General features: G+C 25.2%; 1 long non-coding RNA gene across 5 annotated transcripts in view; it reads right to left on the reverse strand.

Moving 5' to 3' along the window:
* Positions 1-5,484: 5,484 nt before the first annotated feature.
* Positions 5,485-19,432, reverse strand: part of LOC142318367 (uncharacterized) — a 52,036-nt gene continuing 38,088 nt past the window's right edge. For 4 of the 5 annotated variants that reach the window (XR_012754893.1, XR_012754890.1, XR_012754891.1 and 1 more), the window contains one exon: positions 5,485-5,624. This is a non-coding gene — a long non-coding RNA (uncharacterized LOC142318367). Of the gene's footprint in view, positions 5,625-15,885; positions 16,044-19,432 lie in introns of those variants that run through there. The other variant, XR_012754892.1, reaches the window with a different exon arrangement.

A 19,432-nucleotide genomic window follows, 5' to 3' on the forward strand; every position in this document is an offset into this window, starting at 1 on the left:
TTTGCTAATAAATTTTCAGAGTAAGCTGCATAATAAGGCAGAAACCATTTACTAAACAGATTAGGAAAAAAAAATCATAAAATTCAAAGGAACCCTTTTCCATAAAAAATATATGAATTCTTTATTAACTGCATGGAAATTATAAATCATAGTTTTAATTGATGTCTTGAAAAACTTGAACAGTTTATTTTATAGACACTTAAAATTTCAATAACTATATTCTGGAATGTGTTTTTCTCACTTTTACCTGTTCTGCCTTCAGCAATCCATTGAAGTATTGCTTATGTCGATGAAAGAGGATGATATTAACTGCGCTTAATTGAAACCCAACCTTAAAACTTCTCTTATTAGTGGATGAACCCTGTAACTGTCGACTTGTAAATCAGCTGATTTGGAAAGACACTTTCACCACTATACCAACCAGGTGGATATTCTAGAATGTTAAAAAATGATAATTGTTCAAATTTATTTAAAATTACAAACAACAATACAAATTTATATTAGAAATAAAAATTTATTTCTATGGAAACTATATATTTATATTCCTTTAGTTTTATTTAATATGTGTTAAATAAGATTAGATGTTATCTTTTTTAATGCTAATTTTTATAAATCTTATTAAATAGTAATTCACTTTCCAAAATCCAGGTAATTTAGACATAATTTTTTAAATATCTTTAAAACAATAAAAAATAGTAATTATCACACTCTAATTTCGGCAAACCCTCTAAAATTTGATGACAGATTAGATGTTTCTAAAATCTCTTGAAATAAACAAAAATATTAACAACTGATTTCCTGACAGATTAATTAAAGTAGTTTATACCTATAATTTTTTCAATAATTATAATATAATAAAAAAAAATATTACATAAATTATTTGATTTTTACATTAAAATTATTTATAAAAATAAATATGTTAATTACATTATTAATGAAATCAGTTGGGTAAGATTTTTGTAATGTTATTTTTTGCTTCTCTTATGGAACCCTGAAACATTGTGTACAATCTGTCAAATATATTTAACAAGTATTTTTTTTAAAGTGAGTTCTAAATTATAAGAGTTTTTGACCTAGTGTCTTACTGTTTTATATGTAACAATCCTTTTTTTGAAAAACAGTTATATTTTTATTACAGTAACTTTTGTGTTTTTGAGCCGAAGTAATGACACAATTATGAGAATTGTACACTACAGTTTATAATATCATTGTAATCTTTCAATAACAGTTGGTACTTTTAACACATGTGCGCACATGCTCACAAATATAAAATGAACGCAATTTCAGTCACCATACTTTCAAGTGTATTAATATTAAACGACAACCTTGATATTCTACAAAGAAATAATTATAAATCGCCCAAAACACTAAAACATGTGATGTTATTTGTATGTTAGTGGATAATGTTCATCTAATCATATCTATAGGATATCCTAACTGTGTGTCATCCTAACAAAACAAAACAAAACCAACAGCAATATTTAGTTTGTATTTTAATAGAAGGAGTACTCGGCTTGAATGCTGGAACACTTGAGTTTAAAATCAGAGAATTTGGGTACCACTAAAACAACCTGGTGGATATTACTTTAAAAGAATGATGATTGCTAAAATTTATTTAAATGTTAAACAAAACAAATTAATAATTTATATCCATGGATACTATACTAATTTAAAATTTATTTCCATGGATACTATATATTTATATTTAACTAGTTACAAATAAAATGATTTTCATAACGTCAGATGAGATTCTCTGTCATGCTTATTTGTATAAATATTAATTGCAAATATTTTTTCCCGAATAATAAATGTTTTTATAAACGTATTCATATAACACTCTGCAAAATTAAAAGGAAAAATACCCACAATTATTAAAAACCTTAACTTTTAACATTGTAAAAATAAATAATTATACCACTAACATTTAAAATATTACAAAAGATAATTATTACAAACAATAATTGTTTTAATGATATAACATTTAATAATTATTATTTTTATATCATTAAAACAATACAAAAAAATTATACATTTTTTATTACTCTTGTTAAAATTGATTAATACAATAGTTGAAATAAATATCAAATAATTTAACTTTTATCATTTCTTTATATATAGCATGAATTTTACAGCGATTTTCATACCCAAAAAAAGGTAATGCTATCATACTAGAAGCAAACATAAAACTAATAGACCAGTACCAATCTGTTTCTTTATATTACAACACAATAAAAATTTGATTCCACTATCAGATCATGAACTCTATTGACAAACATTGCTTTGACCGGGAGGATTGCCACAACTGTTCTTCTAGGGTAATCACAAGATTAATCATAGTTGACCCTCGAGTGGTCATATGTGCTAATACATTTTCAGAGTAAGCTGCATAATAAGGCAGAAACCATTTACTAAACTGATTAGGAAAAACAAATCATAAAATTCAAAGGAACCCTTTTTAAAAAAAAATATATGAATTCTTTATTAACTGCATGGAAATTATAAATCATAGTGTTAATTGATATCTTGAAAAACTTGAACAGTTTATTTTATAGACACTTAAAATTTCAATAACTATATTCTGGAATGTTTTTTTCTCACTTTTACCTGTTCTGCCTTCAGCAATCCATTGAAGTATTGCTTATGTCGATGAAAGAGGATGATATTAACTGCACTTAATTGAAACCCAACCTTAAAACTTCTCTTATTTTTGAAAAACAGTTATATTTTTATTACAGTACCTTTTGTGTTTTTGAGCCAAAGTAATGACACAATTATGAGAATTGTACACTACAGTTTATAATATCATTGTAATCTTTCAATAACTGTTGGTACTTTTAACACATGTGCGCACATGCTCACAAATATAAAATGAACGCAATTTCAGTCACCATACTTTCAAGTGTATTAATATTAAACGACAACCTTGATATTCTACAAAGAAATAAATAATTATAAATCGCCCAAAACACTAAAACATGTGATGTTATTTGTATGTTAGTGGATAATGTTCATCTAATCATATCTATAGGATATCCTAACTGTGTGTCATCCTAACAAAACAAAACAAAACCAACAGCAATATTTAGTTTGTATTTTAATAGAAGGAGTACTCGGCTTGAATGCTGGAACACTTGAGTTTAAAATCAGAGAATTTGGGTACCACTAAAACAACCTGGTGGATATTACTTTAAAAGAATGATGATTGCTAAAATTTATTTAAATGTTAAACAAAACAAATTAATAATTTATATCCATGGATACTATACTAATTTAAAATTTATTTCCATGGATACTATATATTTATATTTAACTAGTTACAAATAAAATGATTTTCATAACGTCAGATGAGATTCTCTGTCATGCTTATTTGTATAAATATTAATTGCAAATATTTTTTCCCGAATAATAAATGTTTTTATAAACGTATTCATATAACACTCTGCAAAATTAAAAGGAAAAATACCCACAATTATTAAAAACCTTAATTTTTAACATTGTAAAAATAAATAATTATACCACTAACGTTTAAAATATTACAAAAGATAATTATTACAAACAATTAGCATGAATTTTACAGCGATTTTCATACCCAAAAAAAGGTAATGCTATCATACTAGAAGCAAACATAAAACTAATAGACCAGTACCAATCTGTTTCTTTATATTACAACACAATAAAAATTTGATTCCACTATCAGATCATGAACTCTATTGACAAACATTGCTTTGACCGGATCTTGAAAAACTTGAACAGTTTATTTTATAGACACTTAAAATTTCAATAACTATATTCTGGAATGTTTTTTTTTCACTTTTACCTGTTCTGCCTTCAGCAATCCATTGAAGTATTGCTTATGTCGATGAAAGAGGATGATATTAACTGCACTTAATTGAAACCCAACCTTAAAACTACTCTCTTATTTTTGAAAAACAGTTATATTTTTATTACAGTACCTTTTGTGTTTTTGAGCCGAAGTAATGACACAATTATGAGAATTGTACACTACAGTTTATAATATCATTGTAATCTTTCAATAACAGTTGGTACTTTTAACACATGTGCGCACATGCTCACAAATATAAAATGAACGCAATTTCAGTCACCATACTTTCAAGTGTATTAATATTAAACGACAACCTTGATATTCTACAATAAAATAAATAATTATAAATCGCCCAAAACACTAAAACATGTGATGATATTTGTATGTTAGTGGATAATGTTCATCTAATCATATCTATAGGATATCCTAACTGTGTGTCATCCTAACAAAACAAAACAAAACCAACAGCAATATTTAGTTTGTATTTTAATAGAAGGAGTACTCGGCTTGAATGCTGGAACACTTGAGTTTAAAATCAGAGAATTTGGGTACCACTAAAACAACCTGGTGGATATTACTTTAAAAGAATGATGATTGCTAAAATTTATTTAAATGTTAAACAAAACAAATTAATAATTTATATCCATGGATACTATACTAATTTAAAATTTATTTCCATGGATACTATATATTTATATTTAACTAGTTACAAATAAAATGATTTTCATAACGTCAGATGAGATTCTCTGTCATGCTTATTTGTATAAATATTAATTGCAAATATTTTTTCCCGAATAATAAATGTTTTTATAATCGTATTCATATAACACTCTGCAAAATTAAAAGGAAAAATACCCACAATTATTAAAAACCTTAATTTTTAACATTGTAAAAATAAATAATTATACCACTAACGTTTAAAATATTACAAAAGATAATTATTACAAACAATAATTGTTTTAATGATATAACATTTAATAATTATTATTTTTATATCATTAAAACAATACAAAAAAATTATACATTTGAAAAAAACTAGGTTTTTTTATTACTCTTGTTAAAATTGATTAATACAATAGTTGAAATAAATATCAAATAATTTAACTTTTATCATTTCTTTATATATAGCATGAATTTTACAGCGATTTTCATACCCAAAAAAAGGTAATGCTATCATACTAGAAGCAAACATAAAACTAATAGACCAGTACCAATCTGTTTCTTTATATTACAACACAATAAAAATTTGATTCCACTATCAGATCATGAACTCTATTGACAAACATTGCTTTGACCGGGAGGATTGCCACAACTGTTCTTCTAGGGTAATCACAAGATTAATCATAGTTGACCCTCAAGTGGTCATATGTGCTAATACATTTTCAGAGTAAGCTGCATAATAAGGCAGAAACCATTTACTAAACTGATTAGGAAAAACAAATCATAAAATTCAAAGGAACCCTTTTCCATAAAAAAATATATGAATTCTTTATTAACTGCATGGAAATTATAAATCATAGTGTTAATTGATATCTTGAAAAACTTGAACAGTTTATTTTATAGACACTTAAAATTTCAATAACTATATTCTGGAATGTTTTTTTCTCACTTTTACCTGTTCTGCCTTCAGCAATCCATTGAAGTATTGCTTATGTCGATGAAAGAGGATGATATTAACTGCACTTAATTGAAACCCAACCTTAAAACTTCTCTTATTAGTGGATGAACCCTGTAACTGTCGACTTGTAAATCAGCTGATTTGGAAAGACACTTTCACCACTATACCAACCAGGTGGATATTCTAGAATGTTAAAAAATGATAATTGTTCAAATTTATTTAAAATTACAAACAACAATACAAATTTATATTAGAAATAAAAATTTATTTCTATGGAAACTATATATTTATATTCCTTTAGTTTTATTTAATATGTGTTAAATAAGATTAGATGTTATCTTTTTTAATGCTAATTTTTATAAATCTTATTAAATAGTAATTCACTTTCCAAAATCCAGGTAATTTAGACATAATTTTTTAAATATCTTTAAAACAATAAAAAATAGTAATTATCACACTCTAATTTCGGCAAACCCTCTAAAATTTGATGACAGATTAGATGTTTCTAAAATCTCTTGAAATAAACAAAAATATTAACAATTGATTTCCTGACAGATTAATTAAAGTAGTTTATACCTATAATTTTTTCAATAATTATAATATAATAAAAAAAAATATTACATAAATTATTTGATTTTTACATTAAAATTATTTATAAAAATAAATATGTTAATTACATTATTAATGAAATCAGTTGGGTAAGATTTTTGTAATGTTATTTTTTGCTTCTCTTATGGAACCCTGAAACATTGTGTACAATCTGTCAAATATATTTAACAAGTATTTTTTTTAAAGTGAGTTCTAAATTATAAGAGTTTTTGACCTAGTGTCTTACTGTTTTATATGTAACAATCCTTTTTTTGAAAAACAGTTATATTTTTATTACAGTAACTTTTGTGTTTTTGAGCCAAAGTAATGACACAATTATGAGAATTGTACACTACAGTTTATAATATCATTGTAATCTTTCAATAACAGTTGGTACTTTTAACACATGTGCGCACATGCTCACAAATATAAAATGAACGCAATTTCAGTCACCATACTTTCAAGTGTATTAATATTAAACGACAACCTTGATATTCTACAAAGAAATAATTATAAATCGCCCAAAACACTAAAACATGTGATGTTATTTGTATGTTAGTGGATAATGTTCATCTAATCATATCTATAGGATATCCTAACTGTGTGTCATCCTAACAAAACAAAACAAAACCAACAGCAATATTTAGTTTGTATTTTAATAGAAGGAGTACTCGGCTTGAATGCTGGAACACTTGAGTTTAAAATCAGAGAATTTGGGTACCACTAAAACAACCTGGTGGATATTACTTTAAAAGAATGATGATTGCTAAAATTTATTTAAATGTTAAACAAAACAAATTAATAATTTATATCCATGGATACTATACTAATTTAAAATTTATTTCCATGGATACTATATATTTATATTTAACTAGTTACAAATAAAATGATTTTCATAACGTCAGATGAGATTCTCTGTCATGCTTATTTGTATAAATATTAATTGCAAATATTTTTTCCCGAATAATAAATGTTTTTATAAACGTATTCATATAACACTCTGCAAAATTAAAAGGAAAAATACCCACAATTATTAAAAACCTTAATTTTTAACATTGTAAAAATAAATAATTATACCACTAACGTTTAAAATATTACAAAAGATAATTATTACAAACAATAATTGTTTTAATGATATAACATTTAATAATTATTATTTTTATATCATTAAAACAATACAAAAAAATTATACATTTGAAAAAAACTAGGTTTTTTTATTACTCTTGTTAAAATTGATTAATACAATAGTTGAAATAAATATCAAATAATTTAACTTTTATCATTTCTTTATATATAGCATGAATTTTACAGCGATTTTCATACCCAAAAAAAGGTAATGCTATCATACTAGAAGCAAACATAAAACTAATAGACCAGTACCAATCTGTTTCTTTATATTACAACACAATAAAAATTTGATTCCACTATCAGATCATGAACTCTATTGACAAACATTGCTTTGACCGGGAGGATTGCCACAACTGTTCTTCTAGGGTAATCACAAGATTAATCATAGTTGACCCTCGAGTGGTCATATGTGCTAATACATTTTCAGAGTAAGCTGCATAATAAGGCAGAAACCATTTACTAAACTGATTAGGAAAAACAAATCATAAAATTCAAAGGAACCCTTTTTAAAAAAAAATATATGAATTCTTTATTAACTGCATGGAAATTATAAATCATAGTGTTAATTGATATCTTGAAAAACTTGAACAGTTTATTTTATAGACACTTAAAATTTCAATAACTATATTCTGGAATGTTTTTTTCTCACTTTTACCTGTTCTGCCTTCAGCAATCCATTGAAGTATTGCTTATGTCGATGAAAGAGGATGATATTAACTGCACTTAATTGAAACCCAACCTTAAAACTTCTCTTATTTTTGAAAAACAGTTATATTTTTATTACAGTACCTTTTGTGTTTTTGAGCCAAAGTAATGACACAATTATGAGAATTGTACACTACAGTTTATAATATCATTGTAATCTTTCAATAACTGTTGGTACTTTTAACACATGTGCGCACATGCTCACAAATATAAAATGAACGCAATTTCAGTCACCATACTTTCAAGTGTATTTAATTAAACGACAACCTTGATATTCTACAAAGAAATAAATAATTATAAATCGCCCAACACACTAAAACATGTGATGTTATTTGTATGTTAGTGGATAATGTTCATCTAATCATATCTATAGGATATCCTAACTGTGTGTCATCCTAACAAAACAAAACAAAACCAACAGCAATATTTAGTTTGTATTTTAATAGAAGGAGTACTCGGCTTGAATGCTGGAACACGAGTTTAAAATCAGAGAATTTGGGTACCACTAAAACAACCTGGTGGATATTACTTTAAAAGAATGATGATTGCTAAAATTTATTTAAATGTTAAACAAAACAAATTAATAATTTATATCCATGGATACTATACTAATTTAAAATTTATTTCCATGGATACTATATATTTATATTTAACTAGTTACAAATAAAATGATTTTCATAACGTCAGATGAGATTCTCTGTCATGCTTATTTGTATAAATATTAATTGCAAATATTTTTTCCCGAATAATAAATGTTTTTATAAACGTATTCATATAACACTCTGCAAAATTAAAAGGAAAAATACCCACAATTATTAAAAACCTTAATTTTTAACATTGTAAAAATAAATAATTATACCACTAACGTTTAAAATATTACAAAAGATAATTATTACAAACAATAATTGTTTTAATGATATAACATTTAATAATTATTATTTTTATATCATTAAAACAATACAAAAAAATTATACATTTGAAAAAAACTAGGTTTTTTTATTACTCTTGTTAAAATTGATTAATACAATAGTTGAAATAAATATCAAATAATTTAACTTTTATCATTTCTTTATATATAGCATGAATTTTACAGCGATTTTCATACCCAAAAAAAGGTAATGCTATCATACTAGAAGCAAACATAAAACTAATAGACCAGTACCAATCTGTTTCTTTATATTACAACACAATAAAAATTTGATTCCACTATCAGATCATGAACTCTATTGACAAACATTGCTTTGACCGGGAGGATTGCCACAACTGTTCTTCTAGGGTAATCACAAGATTAATCATAGTTGACCCTCGAGTGGTCATATGTGCTAATACATTTTCAGAGTAAGCTGCATAATAAGGCAGAAACCATTTACTAAACTGATTAGGAAAAACAAATCATAAAATTCAAAGGAACCCTTTTTAAAAAAAAATATATGAATTCTTTATTAACTGCATGGAAATTATAAATCATAGTGTTAATTGATATCTTGAAAAACTTGAACAGTTTATTTTATAGACACTTAAAATTTCAATAACTATATTCTGGAATGTTTTTTTCTCACTTTTACCTGTTCTGCCTTCAGCAATCCATTGAAGTATTGCTTATGTCGATGAAAGAGGATGATATTAACTGCACTTAATTGAAACCCAACCTTAAAACTTCTCTTATTTTTGAAAAACAGTTATATTTTTATTACAGTACCTTTTGTGTTTTTGAGCCGAAGTAATGACACAATTATGAGAATTGTACACTACAGTTTATAATATCATTGTAATCTTTCAATAACAGTTGGTACTTTTAACACATGTGCGCACATGCTCATGCTCACAAATATAAAATGAACGCAATTTCAGTCACCATACTTTCAAGTGTATTAATATTAAACGACAACCTTGATATTCTACAAAGAAATAAATAATTATAAATCGCCCAAAACACTAAAACATGTGATGTTATTTGTATGTTAGTGGATAATGTTCATCTAATCATATCTATAGGATATCCTAACTGTGTGTCATCCTAACAAAACAAAACAAAACCAACAGCAATATTTAGTTTGTATTTTAATAGAAGGAGTACTCGGCTTGAATGCTGGAACACTTGAGTTTAAAATCAGAGAATTTGGGTACCACTAAAACAACCTGGTGGATATTACTTTAAAAGAATGATGATTGCTAAAATTTATTTAAATGTTAAACAAAACAAATTAATAATTTATATCCATGGATACTATACTAATTTAAAATTTATTTCCATGGATACTATATATTTATATTTAACTAGTTACAAATAAAATGATTTTCATAACGTCAGATGAGATTCTCTGTCATGCTTATTTGTATAAATATTAATTGCAAATATTTTTTCCCGAATAATAAATGTTTTTATAAACGTATTCATATAACACTCTGCAAAATTAAAAGGAAAAATACCCACAATTATTAAAAACCTTAATTTTTAACATTGTAAAAATAAATAATTATACCACTAACGTTTAAAATATTACAAAAGATAATTATTACAAACAATTAGCATGAATTTTACAGCGATTTTCATACCCAAAAAAAGGTAATGCTATCATACTAGAAGCAAACATAAAACTAATAGACCAGTACCAATCTGTTTCTTTATATTACAACACAATAAAAATTTGATTCCACTATCAGATCATGAACTCTATTGACAAACATTGCTTTGACCGGATCTTGAAAAACTTGAACAGTTTATTTTATAGACACTTAAAATTTCAATAACTATATTCTGGAATGTTTTTTTTTCACTTTTACCTGTTCTGCCTTCAGCAATCCATTGAAGTATTGCTTATGTCGATGAAAGAGGATGATATTAACTGCACTTAATTGAAACCCAACCTTAAAACTACTCTCTTATTTTTGAAAAACAGTTATATTTTTATTACAGTACCTTTTGTGTTTTTGAGCCGAAGTAATGACACAATTATGAGAATTGTACACTACAGTTTATAATATCATTGTAATCTTTCAATAACAGTTGGTACTTTTAACACATGTGCGCACATGCTCACAAATATAAAATGAACGCAATTTCAGTCACCATATTTTCAAGTGTATTAATATTAAACGACAACCTTGATATTCTACAATGAAATAAATAATTATAAATCGCCCAAAACACTAAAACATGTGATGATATTTGTATGTTAGTGGATAATGTTCATCTAATCATATCTATAGGATATCCTAACTGTGTGTCATCCTAACAAAACAAAACAAAACCAACAGCAATATTTAGTTTGTATTTTAATAGAAGGAGTACTCGGCTTGAATGCTGGAACACTTGAGTTTAAAATCAGAGAATTTGGGTACCACTAAAACAACCTGGTGGATATTACTTTAAAAGAATGATGATTGCTAAAATTTATTTAAATGTTAAACAAAACAAATTAATAATTTATATCCATGGATACTATACTAATTTAAAATTTATTTCCATGGATACTATATATTTATATTTAACTAGTTACAAATAAAATGATTTTCATAACGTCAGATGAGATTCTCTGTCATGCTTATTTGTATAAATATTAATTGCAAATATTTTTTCCCGAATAATAAATGTTTTTATAATCGTATTCATATAACACTCTGCAAAATTAAAAGGAAAAATACCCACAATTATTAAAAACCTTAATTTTTAACATTGTAAAAATAAATAATTATACCACTAACGTTTAAAATATTACAAAAGATAATTATTACAAACAATAATTGTTTTAATGATATAACATTTAATAATTATTATTTTTATATCATTAAAACAATACAAAAAAATTATACATTTGAAAAAAACTAGGTTTTTTTATTACTCTTGTTAAAATTGATTAATACAATAGTTGAAATAAATATCAAATAATTTAACTTTTATCATTTCTTTATATATAGCATGAATTTTACAGCGATTTTCATACCCAAAAAAAGGTAATGCTATCATACTAGAAGCAAACATAAAACTAATAGACCAGTACCAATCTGTTTCTTTATATTACAACACAATAAAAATTTGATTCCACTATCAGATCATGAACTCTATTGACAAACATTGCTTTGACCGGGAGGATTGCCACAACTGTTCTTCTAGGGTAATCACAAGATTAATCATAGTTGACCCTCAAGTGGTCATATGTGCTAATACATTTTCAGAGTAAGCTGCATAATAAGGCAGAAACCATTTACTAAACTGATTAGGAAAAACAAATCATAAAATTCAAAGGAACCCTTTTCCATAAAAAAATATATGAATTCTTTATTAACTGCATGGAAATTATAAATCATAGTGTTAATTGATATCTTGAAAAACTTGAACAGTTTATTTTATAGACACTTAAAATTTCAATAACTATATTCTGGAATGTTTTTTTCTCACTTTTACCTGTTCTGCCTTCAGCAATCCATTGAAGTATTGCTTATGTCGATGAAAGAGGATGATATTAACTGCACTTAATTGAAACCCAACCTTAAAACTTCTCTTATTAGTGGATGAACCCTGTAACTGTCGACTTGTAAATCAGCTGATTTGGAAAGACACTTTCACCACTATACCAACCAGGTGGATGTTCTAGAATGTTAAAAAATGATAATTGTTCAAATTTATTTAAAATTACAAACAACAATACAAATTTATATTAGAAATAAAAATTTATTTCTATGGAAACTATATATTTATATTCCTTTAGTTTTATTTAATATGTGTTAAATAAGATTAGATGTTATCTTTTTTAATGCTAATTTTTATAAATCTTATTAAATAGTAATTCACTTTCCAAAATCCAGGTAATTTAGACATAATTTTTTAAATATCTTTAAAACAATAAAAAATAGTAATTATCACACTCTAATTTCGGCAAACCCTCTAAAATTTGATGACAGATTAGATGTTTCTAAAATCTCTTGAAATAAACAAAAATATTAACAATTGATTTCCTGACAGATTAATTAAAGTAGTTTATACCTATAATTTTTTCAATAATTATAATATAATAAAAAAAAATATTACATAAATTATTTGATTTTTACATTAAAATTATTTATAAAAATAAATATGTTAATTACATTATTAATGAAATCAGTTGGGTAAGATTTTTGTAATGTTATTTTTTGCTTCTCTTATGGAACCCTGAAACATTGTGTACAATCTGTCAAATATATTTAACAAGTATTTTTTTTAAAGTGAGTTCTAAATTATAAGAGTTTTTGACCTAGTGTCTTACTGTTTTATATGTAACAATCCTTTTTTTGAAAAACAGTTATATTTTTATTACAGTAACTTTTGTGTTTTTGAGCCGAAGTAATGACACAATTATGAGAATTGTACACTACAGTTTATAATATCATTGTAATCTTTCAATAACAGTTGGTACTTTTAACACATGTGCGCACATGCTCACAAATATAAAATGAACGCAATTTCAGTCACCATACTTTCAAGTGTATTAATATTAAACGACAACCTTGATATTCTACAAAGAAATAATTATAAATCGCCCAAAACACTAAAACATGTGATGTTATTTGTATGTTAGTGGATAATGTTCATCTAATCATATCTATAGGATATCCTAACTGTGTGTCATCCTAACAAAACAAAACAAAACCAACAGCAATATTTAGTTTGTATTTTAATAGAAGGAGTACTCGGCTTGAATGCTGGAACACTTGAGTTTAAAATCAGAGAATTTGGGTACCACTAAAACAACCTGGTGGATATTACTTTAAAAGAATGATGATTGCTAAAATTTATTTAAATGTTAAACAAAACAAATTAATAATTTATATCCATGGATACTATACTAATTTAAAATTTATTTCCATGGATACTATATATTTATATTTAACTAGTTACAAATAAAATGATTTTCATAACGTCAGATGAGATTCTCTGTCATGCTTATTTGTATAAATATTAATTGCAAATATTTTTTCCCGAATAATAAATGTTTTTATAAACGTATTCATATAACACTCTGCAAAATTAAAAGGAAAAATACCCACAATTATTAAAAACCTTAATTTTTAACATTGTAAAAATAAATAATTATACCACTAACGTTTAAAATATTACAAAAGATAATTATTACAAACAATTAGCATGAATTTTACAGCGATTTTCATACCCAAAAAAAGGTAATGCTATCATACTAGAAGCAAACATAAAACTAATAGACCAGTACCAATCTGTTTCTTTATATTACAACACAATAAAAATTTGATTCCACTATCAGATCATGAACTCTATTGACAAACATTGCTTTGACCGGATCTTGAAAAACTTGAACAGTTTATTTTATAGACACTTAAAATTTCAATAACTATATTCTGGAATGTTTTTTTTTCACTTTTACCTGTTCTGCCTTCAGCAATCCATTGAAGTATTGCTTATGTCGATGAAAGAGGATGATATTAACTGCACTTAATTGAAACCCAACCTTAAAACTACTCTCTTATTTTTGAAAAACAGTTATATTTTTATTACAGTACCTTTTGTGTTTTTGAGCCGAAGTAATGACACAATTATGAGAATTGTACACTACAGTTTATAATATCATTGTAATCTTTCAATAACAGTTGGTACTTTTAACACATGTGCGCACATGCTCACAAATATAAAATGAACGCAATTTCAGTCACCATATTTTCAAGTGTATTAATATTAAACGACAACCTTGATATTCTACAATGAAATAAATAATTATAAATCGCCCAAAACACTAAAACATGTGATGATATTTGTATGTTAGTGGATAATGTTCATCTAATCATATCTATAGGATATCCTAACTGTGTGTCATCCTAACAAAACAAAACAAAACCAACAGCAATATTTAGTTTGTATTTTAATAGAAGGAGTACTCGGCTTGAATGCTGGAACACTTGAGTTTAAAATCAGAGAATTTGGGTACCACTAAAACAACCTGGTGGATATTACTTTAAAAGAATGATGATTGCTAAAATTTATTTAAATGTTAAACAAAACAAATTAATAATTTATATCCATGGATACTATACTAATTTAAAATTTATTTCCATGGATACTATATATTTATATTTAACTAGTTACAAATAAAATGATTTTCATAACGTCAGATGAGATTCTCTGTCATGCTTATTTGTATAAATATTAATTGCAAATATTTTTTCCCGAATAATAAATGTTTTTATAATCGTATTCATATAACACTCTGCAAAATTAAAAGGAAAAATACCCACAATTATTAAAAACCTTAATTTTTAACATTGTAAAAATAAATAATTATACCACTAACGTTTAAAATATTACAAAAGATAATTATTACAAACAATAATTGTTTTAATGATATAACATTTAATAATTATTATTTTTATATCATTAAAACAATACAAAAAAATTATACATTTGAAAAAAACTAGGTTTTTTTATTACTCTTGTTAAAATTGATTAATACAATAGTTGAAATAAATATCAAATAATTTAACTTTTATCATTTCTTTATATATAGCATGAATTTTACAGCGATTTTCATACCCAAAAAAAGGTAATGCTATCATACTAGAAGCAAACATAAAACTAATAGACCAGTACCAATCTGTTTCTTTATATTACAACACAATAAAAATTTGATTCCACTATCAGATCATGAACTCTATTGACAAACATTGCTTTGACCGGGAGGATTGCCACAACTGTTCTTCTAGGGTAATCACAAGATTAATCATAGTTGACCCTCAAGTGGTCATATGTGCTAATACATTTTCAGAGTAAGCTGCATAATAAGGCAGAAACCATTTACTAAACTGATTAGGAAAAACAAATCATAAAATTCAAAGGAACCCTTTTCCATAAAAAAATATATGAATTCTTTATTAACTGCATGGAAATTATAAATCATAGTGTTAATTGATATCTTGAAAAACTTGAACAGTTTATTTTATAGACACTTAAAATTTCAATAACTATATTCTGGAATGTTTTTTTCTCACTTTTACCTGTTCTGCCTTCAGCAATCCATTGAAGTATTGCTTATGTCGATGAAAGAGGATGATATTAACTGCACTTAATTGAAACCCAACCTTAAAACTTCTCTTATTAGTGGATGAACCCTGTAACTGTCGACTTGTAAATCAGCTGATTTGGAAAGACACTTTCACCACTATACCAACCAGGTGGATGTTCTAGAATGTTAAAAAATGATAATTGTTCAAATTTATTTAAAATTACAAACAACAATACAAATTTATATTAGAAATAAAAATTTATTTCTATGGAAACTATATATTTATATTCCTTTAGTTTTATTTAATATGTGTTAAATAAGATTAGATGTTATCTTTTTTAATGCTAATTTTTATAAATCTTATTAAATAGTAATTCACTTTCCAAAATCCAGGTAATTTAGACATAATTTTTTAAATATCTTTAAAACAATAAAAAATAGTAATTATCACACTCTAATTTCGGCAAACCCTCTAAAATTTGATGACAGATTAGATGTTTCTAAAATCTCTTGAAATAAACAAAAATATTAACAATTGATTTCCTGACAGATTAATTAAAGTAGTTTATACCTATAATTTTTTCAATAATTATAATATAATAAAAAAAAATATTACATAAATTATTTGATTTTTACATTAAAATTATTTATAAAAATAAATATGTTAATTACATTATTAATGAAATCAGTTGGGTAAGATTTTTGTAATGTTATTTTTTGCTTCTCTTATGGAACCCTGAAACATTGTGTACAATCTGTCAAATATATTTAACAAGTATTTTTTTTAAAGTGAGTTCTAAATTATAAGAGTTTTTGACCTAGTGTCTTACTGTTTTATATGTAACAATCCTTTTTTTGAAAAACAGTTATATTTTTATTACAGTAACTTTTGTGTTTTTGAGCCGAAGTAATGACACAATTATGAGAATTGTACACTACAGTTTATAATATCATTGTAATCTTTCAATAACAGTTGGTACTTTTAACACATGTGCGCACATGCTCACAAATATAAAATGAACGCAATTTCAGTCACCATACTTTCAAGTGTATTAATATTAAACGACAACCTTGATATTCTACAAAGAAATAATTATAAATCGCCCAAAACACTAAAACATGTGATGTTATTTGTATGTTAGTGGATAATGTTCATCTAATCATATCTATAGGATATCCTAACTGTGTGTCATCCTAACAAAACAAAACAAAACCAACAGCAATATTTAGTTTGTATTTTAATAGAAGGAGTACTCGGCTTGAATGCTGGAACACTTGAGTTTAAAATCAGAGAATTTGGGTACCACTAAAACAACCTGGTGGATATTACTTTAAAAGAATGATGATTGCTAAAATTTATTTAAATGTTAAACAAAACAAATTAATAATTTATATCCATGGATACTATACTAATTTAAAATTTATTTCCATGGATACTATATATTTATATTTAACTAGTTACAAATAAAATGATTTTCATAACGTCAGATGAGATTCTCTGTCATGCTTATTTGTATAAATATTAATTGCAAATATTTTTTCCCGAATAATAAATGTTTTTATAAACGTATTCATATAACACTCTGCAAAATTAAAAGGAAAAATACCCACAATTATTAAAAACCTTAATTTTTAACATTGTAAAAATAAATAATTATACCACTAACGTTTAAAATATTACAAAAGATAATTATTACAAACAATAATTGTTTTAATGATATAACATTTAATAATTATTATTTTTATATCATTAAAACAATACAAAAAAATTATACATTTGAAAAAAACTAGGTTTTTTTATTACTCTTGTTAAAATTGATTAATACAATAGTTGAAATAAATATCAAATAATTTAACTTTTATCATTTCTTTATATATAGCATGAATTTTACAGCGATTTTCATACCCAAAAAAAGGTAATGCTATCATACTAGAAGCAAACATAAAACTAATAGACCAGTACCAATCTGTTTCTTTATATTACAACACAATAAAAATTTGATTCCACTATCAGATCATGAACTCTATTGACAAACATTGCTTTGACCGGGAGGATTGCCACAACTGTTCTTCTAGGGTAATCACAAGATTAATCATAGTTGACCCTCGAGTGGTCATATGTGCTAATACATTTTCAGAGTAAGCTGCATAATAAGGCAGAAACCATTTACTAAACTGATTAGGAAAAACAAATCATAAAATTCAAAGGAACCCTTTTTAAAAAAAAATATATGAATTCTTTATTAACTGCATGGAAATTATAAATCATAGTGTTAATTGATATCTTGAAAAACTTGAACAGTTTATTTTATAGACACTTAAAATTTCAATAACTATATTCTGGAATGTTTTTTTCTCACTTTTACCTGTTCTGCCTTCAGCAATCCATTGAAGTATTGCTTATGTCGATGAAAGAGGATGATATTAACTGCACTTAATTGAAACCCAACCTTAAAACTTCTCTTATTTTTGAAAAACAGTTATATTTTTATTACAGTACCTTTTGTGTTTTTGAGCCGAAGTAATGACACAATTATGAGAATTGTACACTACAGTTTATAATATCATTGTAATCTTTCAATAACAGTTGGTACTTTTAACACATGTGCGCACATGCTCATGCTCACAAATATAAAATGAACGCAATTTCAGTCACCATACTTTCAAGTGTATTAATATTAAACGACAACCTTGATATTCTACAATGAAATAAATAATTATAAATCGCCCAAAACACTAAAACATGTGATGATATTTGTATGTTAGTGGATAATGTTCATCTAATCATATCTATAGGATATCCTAACTGTGTGTCATCCTAACAAAACAAAACAAAACCAACAGCAATATTTAGTTTGTAATTTAATAGAAGGAGTACTCGGCTTGAATGCTGGAACACTTGAATTTAAAATCAGAGAATTTGGGTACCACTAAAACAACCTGGTGGATATTACTTTAAAAGAATGATGATTGCTAAAATTTATTTAAATGTTAAACAATACAAATAATAATTTATATCCATGGATACTATACTAATTTAAAATTTATTTCCATGGATACTATATATTTATATTTAACTAGTTACAAATAAAATGATTTTCATAACGTCAGATGAGATTCTCTGTCATGCTTATTTGTATAAATATTAATTGCAAATATTTTTTCCCGAATAATAAATGTTTTTATGAACGTATTCATATAACACTCTGCAAAATTAATAGGAAAAATACCCACAATTATTAAAAACCTTAATTTTTAACATTGTAAAAATAAATAATTATACCACTAACGTTTAAAATATTACAAAAGATAATTATTACAAACAATAATTGTTTTAATGATATAACATTTAATAATTATTATTTTTATATCATTAAAACAATACAAAAAAATTATACATTTGAAAAAACTAGGTTTTTTTATTACTCTTGTTAAAATTGATTAATACAATAGTTGAAATAAATATCAAATAATTTAACTTTTATCATTTCTTTATATATAGCATGAATTTTACAGCGATTTTCATACCCAAAAAAAGGTAATGCTATCATACTAGAAGCAAACATA

This window comes from Lycorma delicatula, chromosome 1 (genome assembly GCF_047948215.1).
Source record: "Lycorma delicatula isolate Av1 chromosome 1, ASM4794821v1, whole genome shotgun sequence".
NCBI classification, from domain to species: Eukaryota; Metazoa; Arthropoda; class Insecta; order Hemiptera; family Fulgoridae; genus Lycorma; species Lycorma delicatula.